Here is a 7,196-nt window from a genome sequence, read left to right as displayed (position 1 = left end):
GGTACGTTGGCTACTTTAAGAGCTCTAGGGGTCGCGCGTGACGCCAAAGCCGATGCGCGTAGCTGGTGGTTGCGATGCCTGTAGGCCACCCGCGATCGCTCCTGACAGAGACAGAACAGAGATCTGTCATTGTAAACAGACAGATCTCCGTTCTGTCAGGGAAGGAGAGATAGATCTGCTGCTCCTAAAGTTTAGGAACAGCAATCGGTCTCCTCCTCCAGGCAGTCCCATCCCCCCACAGTTAGAACACACATGAGGGAACACATTTAACCCCTTGATCCCACAGTCCTGCTAAAAATCATAGATCGCAGCCATTACTAGTAAAAAAAAAAAAAAAATGACAAAAATGCCATAAATCTATCCCCTATTTTGTAGACGCTATAACTTTTGCGCAAACCAATCAATATACGCATATTGCGATTTTTTTTTTTACCAAAAATATGTAGAAGAATATATATCAGCCTAAAATGATGAAGAAATTTGTTTTTTTTGGGGATATTTCTTATAGCAAAAAGTAAAAAACATTGTTTTTTGTTTTTTTTCAAAATTGTCGCTCTTTTTTTGTTTATAGCGCAAAAAATAAAAACCGCAGAGGTGATCAAATACCACCAAAAGAAAGCTCTATTTATGGGGAAAAAAAGGACTTCAATTTTGTTTGGGTACAGCATTGTACGACAGCGCAATTGTCAGTTAAATCAACGCCGTGCCGCATTGCAAAACATGGACTGGTCATTAAAGGGGCAAATCCTTCCAGTCCTTAAGTGTCTAAGCTCTTTTGAAGAAGCACAAAGAAATGGGCAATGTTGAGAACCGTAGACACAGTGGTCAGTCAAGGAAACTTAATGCAGCAGAAAAAAGTCACATTATGCTTACTTTCCTTTGACATCGGAAGATGTCCAGCAGTGCCATCAGCACAGAACTGGAGGAAACCAGGGGACCCATGTACACTCATCTACTGTCCGGAGAAGTTTATCCAGATGTGATCCTCATGAAAGATCTGCAGCCAAAAAAGCCATACCTCTGACGTAGAAACCAGGCTAAGCGACTCAATTATGCATGAAAACATATGAACTGGGTGCAGAAAAATAGCAGCAAATGCTCTGGGCTGATGAAAAATATTAAATCTTTGGCTGTAGCAGGAGGCAGTTTGTTCACCAAATGGCTTTAGAGTGGTACCTTAATGAGTGTCTGCAGACAAGAGTGAAGCATGGTGGAGGTTCATTGGAACTTTGGGGCAGCATTTCTGCAAATGGTATTGGAGATTTGGTCAGGATCAGTGGTGTCCTCAATGCTGAGAAACACAGGCAGATACTTATTCATCATGTCATACCATCCACCCCCAAAGTGCCCTAATCTCAATATCATTGAGTCTGCCTGTAATTACATGAAGAGACAGAAGGATTTGAGGCAGCTTACATCCAGAGAAGATCTATGGTTAGTTCTCCAAGATGTTTGGAACAACCTACCCGACGAGTTCCTTCAAAAACTGTGTGCAAGTGTACCTAGAAGGATTGATACTGATGCTGCTTTGAAGGCAAAGGGTGGTCACAGCAAATATTGAAATTATTTGGATTTATATTCTGTTAAATGGCCAGCCAGGTGCTTTTATCACACCCTATGAAGCTGGACATTTCCAAGCGCACATGAGAATAGTCTCAGTCAAGCTTGAAGGCAGCAAAGAGGCTATTTGATGGCTGTATTGTCAGTTCCTAAAGGGCTCAGTATCTCTAGTAGCAGATAGTAAATCCCCACAGCAGCAGCCCACCAGTGTCAGCGTTAAGGCAACTCACCACCCAGTCACACACAAATGCAATTAGTCCACTCTCTGCACTGCACCCAGGTAATTCTGTCTGTCAGCACAACTGGACTCTGCTGTCTGAATCCTGCTCAGGTCACCCATTATGCAGCAATGGTGGTGCACACTGGACAGCAATGCGCACTCTCTGGGCTCCTTCATGGCAAGAGGAAAGTTGTGTCCTCTACAGCGTGAGAAAATGCAGCTCTTTCCCCTCCTGGCAATCTCCATCTGGGAAATGCAGCTCAAAAACTCTAGAACTTAGAGTATCTCTCCTCTGGACTAGAGTTCCCACAGCGCAGTGCTGTCCGACTCAGTCTATTGAACCGTTCCTACTCAGCAGCTCCCCCTTGCTTGATATAGCTGTTAACTAGTTCAGCACCACATGGAAGCAGCTACATAGAGCAGCTGCAGCCAGTGTTTCCCTCATTCTTAGCAAAGCACCTGGCTACACTTGTTTTACCAACCAATCTGTATTGTCAGTTATCCTGCATCCTGACAGTAAGTGCCAAATCGTATATCTCTGTTATCTAATCATTTGGCTGATGTCATTACGTAAGATCTCTACTTGAGAAGGCTCAGGCAAGGTATTCCTGCAATAGGTGGGTAAACATTAGCTTGGTTGAATGTTCTTTGATGTCTATAGGCATCTTAAGATGCGGTTACCAGGCTACTGAGAAACACATTCCACTTCAAGTAAACATATCCTTTTCCCTATTATTATTATCAATTATAGTTTTTAACTCTGATGATGGACTTGCTTTAACCCAATCTTCACAATCAGACCCTCTGTAGAAAGTATTCAAGGTGCCTTCGCTGTAGTGTTGCCCAAAAGAGGAGCCTTGCTCCTCAGCTGTTTCCACTGTTTCAGTAGCACTGTTGTTGAAATATAACTGACATTAAAGGATTTCACTCTGAATCAGATAAATATGCTTTGAACTGCTGTTTTTGAATCCGGAAATTCTGTGCCTGTCTTGCAAGTAAAAGTTCTCACAAAACAGGTAATATAATTAAATTTCCAAAAATGACTATAGCCATTTTTGGAAATATTCCTTTTTTTTTTTTTTTTTTTATAATATATGATGTGGGCCTCAGACTATATCCTCTAGCCAAGCACCCTGTACCAGTATTCTCAGTCATAACCAGGATAAAAAAACAAAAGTAACCAAAAGGTAAAAGTTGCCCACTTTAAAGTAATGGTAAATGATCATTTGTAAAACAACCCATTCAGTTTAAAATAAAAATGAAAGACAAAACATTTCTGTGTAGATATAAAAAAATTATAAATATCCTTTTTTCCCCTTTCTATTAAGTGATCAAATTCCCTCTGTTCTCAGCTGCATAAGAGCTAGGGGAGGAGAAACAGCAATACACTGAGCTTCACAGTGAAAGGCTGTAAAAGGGAAGCATGTCAGGACAAGTCTGATCATTGGAGGAGAGCAAGGTGAGTTCTCAACATAGCTATAGAACTGACTGCACTGTGTTCTCCTGCTTAGTGTGGTCAGTTTGTAATAGGAAAGCCGAGGGATTGGCAGGAAGATCAGGGATTTCACACAAAGGAAGCAATACAATGAGGACAGGATACTATTTCATACAAGTACATGGTACAGCAGGCACATATCAGGAATATAAAATGTTGAGGTAACAAACATTTTAACTAGTTCTACCACCTAAAAGCTTTTTGCAAGTTTGGATGCAGTGAATCTATGTAAGATATAGGCACCTCTATCAGAGTGGTAAATCAATATGCTGCAGTGTTCTAGGATAAAAAGAGCATCACATTAGCACAAGTTGTTCATATGGTCACTCCTGGTCTATCTGCGCATGCTAACCATCACTGATCAGAGAAGGAAATTTGAAGTGTCACGGCTGCATTGTTCATCCTTCCTGATAGGATGCTGGTTATCCTGTACAGTTCAGATGTTCAAAACAGGCTAGTTTGAACTATTACTCAAGGTCTTACACATTTTTTTTGCATCTGCTACCAAAAAAAATTGTACATCACTGCCTCTATTGTTACCAGTGATTGCGAGAGCCGTCTCTTTATTATTTTAACGCTGAAAAATGAGCAGTGGGACAGATTTTAATGAAGACAAATAAGGACTATTTTCATTTGGGAGATCCTTTATTACGGCATTCATGTGGTGTGAATTATCGAGTCAAGTAGCAACCAGCAACAACATGTGGAGATGTAGTTATTTTGCCACTACAAATTAGAGAGTTCTAGCTACAGGCTTAGCAGCTCAAAGCCATATGCATTTCTAAAACTTGTGGTCCCCCGTGTAAATCAGCCTTTTTTTTTTCCTTGCTGCCTTTTAGCGTTATTGTCTTATGTTTTAAGAGTTAGGCTTCTGGCATTACAGAATCGTAACGGAATATGTTTATTTTTAAAGCCGTACAAAATGAGATCCACATGGTTCCATATTTTGCCTAATATCTCTCAGCCACCTTTGGGCACACTATGGGGTGATCTCGAGGTCTCTCCTGTGGAGATGTATATAACATTCCCAGGGGTTCAGGCACAGGATATTGAGTAGATGACTTCTAAGATGGCGCTACAATACCAGAAAAGAAAGCAATCGCAGTTCTATTTTTTTTTTTTTTCACAGTGAAAAAACAAACGTCAAATGTGATGTGAATTGAAAAGAGAAGTCTAGGTTTACCTGCAGATTTATCCTTTCCCTTTCTGATACTCTTAATAATGAAAATGTAAATATGTCTCATGATGCAGGATACCGGTTTTACTACCTTTCTAATACAAGGGGTAAGCCGCTCGTTCAGAGCAGCAAATCTTCTGACCACATTTAATGAGTGTATTAAAGGGACTTGAAAAATCATCTTGTTATCTTTCACACACAAACAAGTAATATTGGTCTGTATGTGTTATTTTTATAGATTTCGAGGAGCTAGGTGGGCAGATAACAGTAACATTTCTGTCTTTGGTGTGTTAAGGCAACTAAAGTCAGAAAAGCTGGCTACCAAATTGTCTACTCAATGAACAAACATTCCATTAACATGCATATTCAGATTTTTCAAGTATGATATTAAAAAGGTTGTAAACCTATTTTTTTTTAAAATAACAAACATGTCATACTTACCTGCTCTGTGCAAAAGTTTTGCACAGAGCAGCCCTGATCCTCCTCTTTCACTCATGGCTCCACCCTCCTGCCAAGTGCCCCCATGGCAAGCTGCTTGCTATTGGGGCACTCATGCAGGCTCGATCTTGAGCTGTGTGTCAATTGTCCCACCCCCTGCTCTCTCTCCACAGGCTGTGATTGACAGCAGCAGGTGCCAATGGCTCCTGATGTTGCCACCAAGTCCAGTGAGGAGAGAGAGAGCAGAGAAAGCATAAAGGGTATGCAAAGTATGGGTACAAAATAGGGTATATAAAGTATGCTGGACACAGAAGTTTTTTTTTTTTACCTTAATGCAGAGAAACCTTGACATTTACAACCATTTAATGCTATTGAGAAGACAGTCATGGGTGTGTAAAACCAGGCATCCATTGCCCTTATCTGAGAGGAAATATTAGTTAAAACTGAAAAATACTTCTTGATTGATAACCAGTTTCCCAAAAGTCGTTACCCTGTGAATATTGGTAGGTGATTGGTTTGGTTATACAAACTAACAAATTTGACCTGATCATATAGTACTTTTGAATTAATGAAACAGAAGCATTCATTGCTGAATTTAAAGCTAAACTTCAGGTATGGATTTTATTGCATAATTACATTGGTCCAACTTGGACCAATGTAACAGTGCATATGCCTTTTGTGTGGGACCACTGCTGAAGTGGAGAATCACTATAGTAAACGCCACTACTATAGTCATAGTGGTTGTCTTCCAGGTCCTGTGCTGGCCAGATGGTCTGCTGCATAGTAACCACAAGGTTCACTCGCTCGACTAGGGTGCCTTTCTTGCAAGGTGTTCTCTGAGTGAATGAAGTGAATATTGTGACATCACCACCCTGCCTCTCCACCTCGTCCTATCAGCAAACGCCTTGCATTCATTGAGAAATATGCAAGGCATTCTGTGTATGGCGTGTGTACTGAGTAAACGGCCCCTTATGGTTACTAGACAGCAGGGAAGTTGCTCAGGACCCGGAAGACAGCGGTGATCACTTTAGTAGCAGTGACTACTACAGTAATTCTATGCTTCCACAGCAGTCCCACAGGTATGGCATATGAATAAAACCAATACCTGGAGTTCAGCAACAATCTAAATATTCACTTTTAAATTATAATTCTGCTGGCCTACATATAAAAATAATACATTAAAGTTCTTTATTTAGCTTCATTTTCTTTGTCTAGGAGGCCACTTGAGTCTGTGGATATAAGGTCAGTTGAAGTCTGACAATTCCTGCCCTGTCAAATGGCTGACCTCACACACTGCTTGCTTAAAGGCTGGAAGACAGAACATGAGGTCAAAGAGTTCACAGGGCAAGGTAAAGAGTTAGACATGGACAAAGTAAATAAGGAGGGATACATACATCTTTCATAAGTACATCTTCACAAAATGATGGCTTAGTACTTTATATTCTTTGATGGCTTATGACTTCATATTCATATTGCTGTATGAACCCAATCATAATTGATTCTTTTGTAGCATGCAGTCACAGAGCGGTAAAGCAGTTCTAATAGTACACCCGATACTATCAGCATTGTCTTATTAGGTGGAATCGTAGGGGTGGGAGAAGGGTCCAAATACTTTACCACATTTCCTCCACCTCTAAGCCCCATATAATCTTTTATGGTTATACTTCACCACTCCTTGTACCTGTAATAATTTTATTCAGGGTGAACCATATGACAAATTAATCCAGTAAATAATGAATTTTAATGCATGCCATACCTCACTGGAAGCTAATTATATCTAAATCTGTGAAGTTAAGAGGAAATATTTTCCTGTCTTCCTTGTAAGTGCGGACTTTTAAATTACATCCACGTGAAGCAGCTGGAATAGCTCTAAACATCAGATAATGATTAAAGTAAAGGAAACTATAAGCCTGACTGGATTGTAAAGTCAGCATGTCTACAGCCTTGTGGTCAAGAGCAACATGTGTGAATTGATCTTGGCTCTCAGCATTCCTGTCTCATGCCAAATGGCTGATTACCATGCTTGGATTATCGCAGCCCAAGCAAAGGGGACATATTGGCGACAGGCTAAATTATTGCATGCTAAATATGTGGAATACACTTCTGCTGTGCAGTTTAGTAACAGCCTAATAAATTTGCAGGTGACATTTAGTAACCTGGCCTTGGAATGTAACAAAGGCTTCATTAACTTAAGCCCCACTTTTTATACAATTTCGATACCTGTCTCTGGTATACTGTAAGTTGCCGTTGATAATAAGCTTCTCTTTTCATGTTTGTATCATCAGAAAGTTTAGCTCTGTTGCAAG

This window comes from Aquarana catesbeiana, linkage group LG01 (assembly GCF_042186555.1).
Source record: "Aquarana catesbeiana isolate 2022-GZ linkage group LG01, ASM4218655v1, whole genome shotgun sequence".
Taxonomy (NCBI): Eukaryota; Metazoa; Chordata; class Amphibia; order Anura; family Ranidae; genus Aquarana; species Aquarana catesbeiana.
This window is presented reverse-complemented; position numbering follows the sequence as displayed.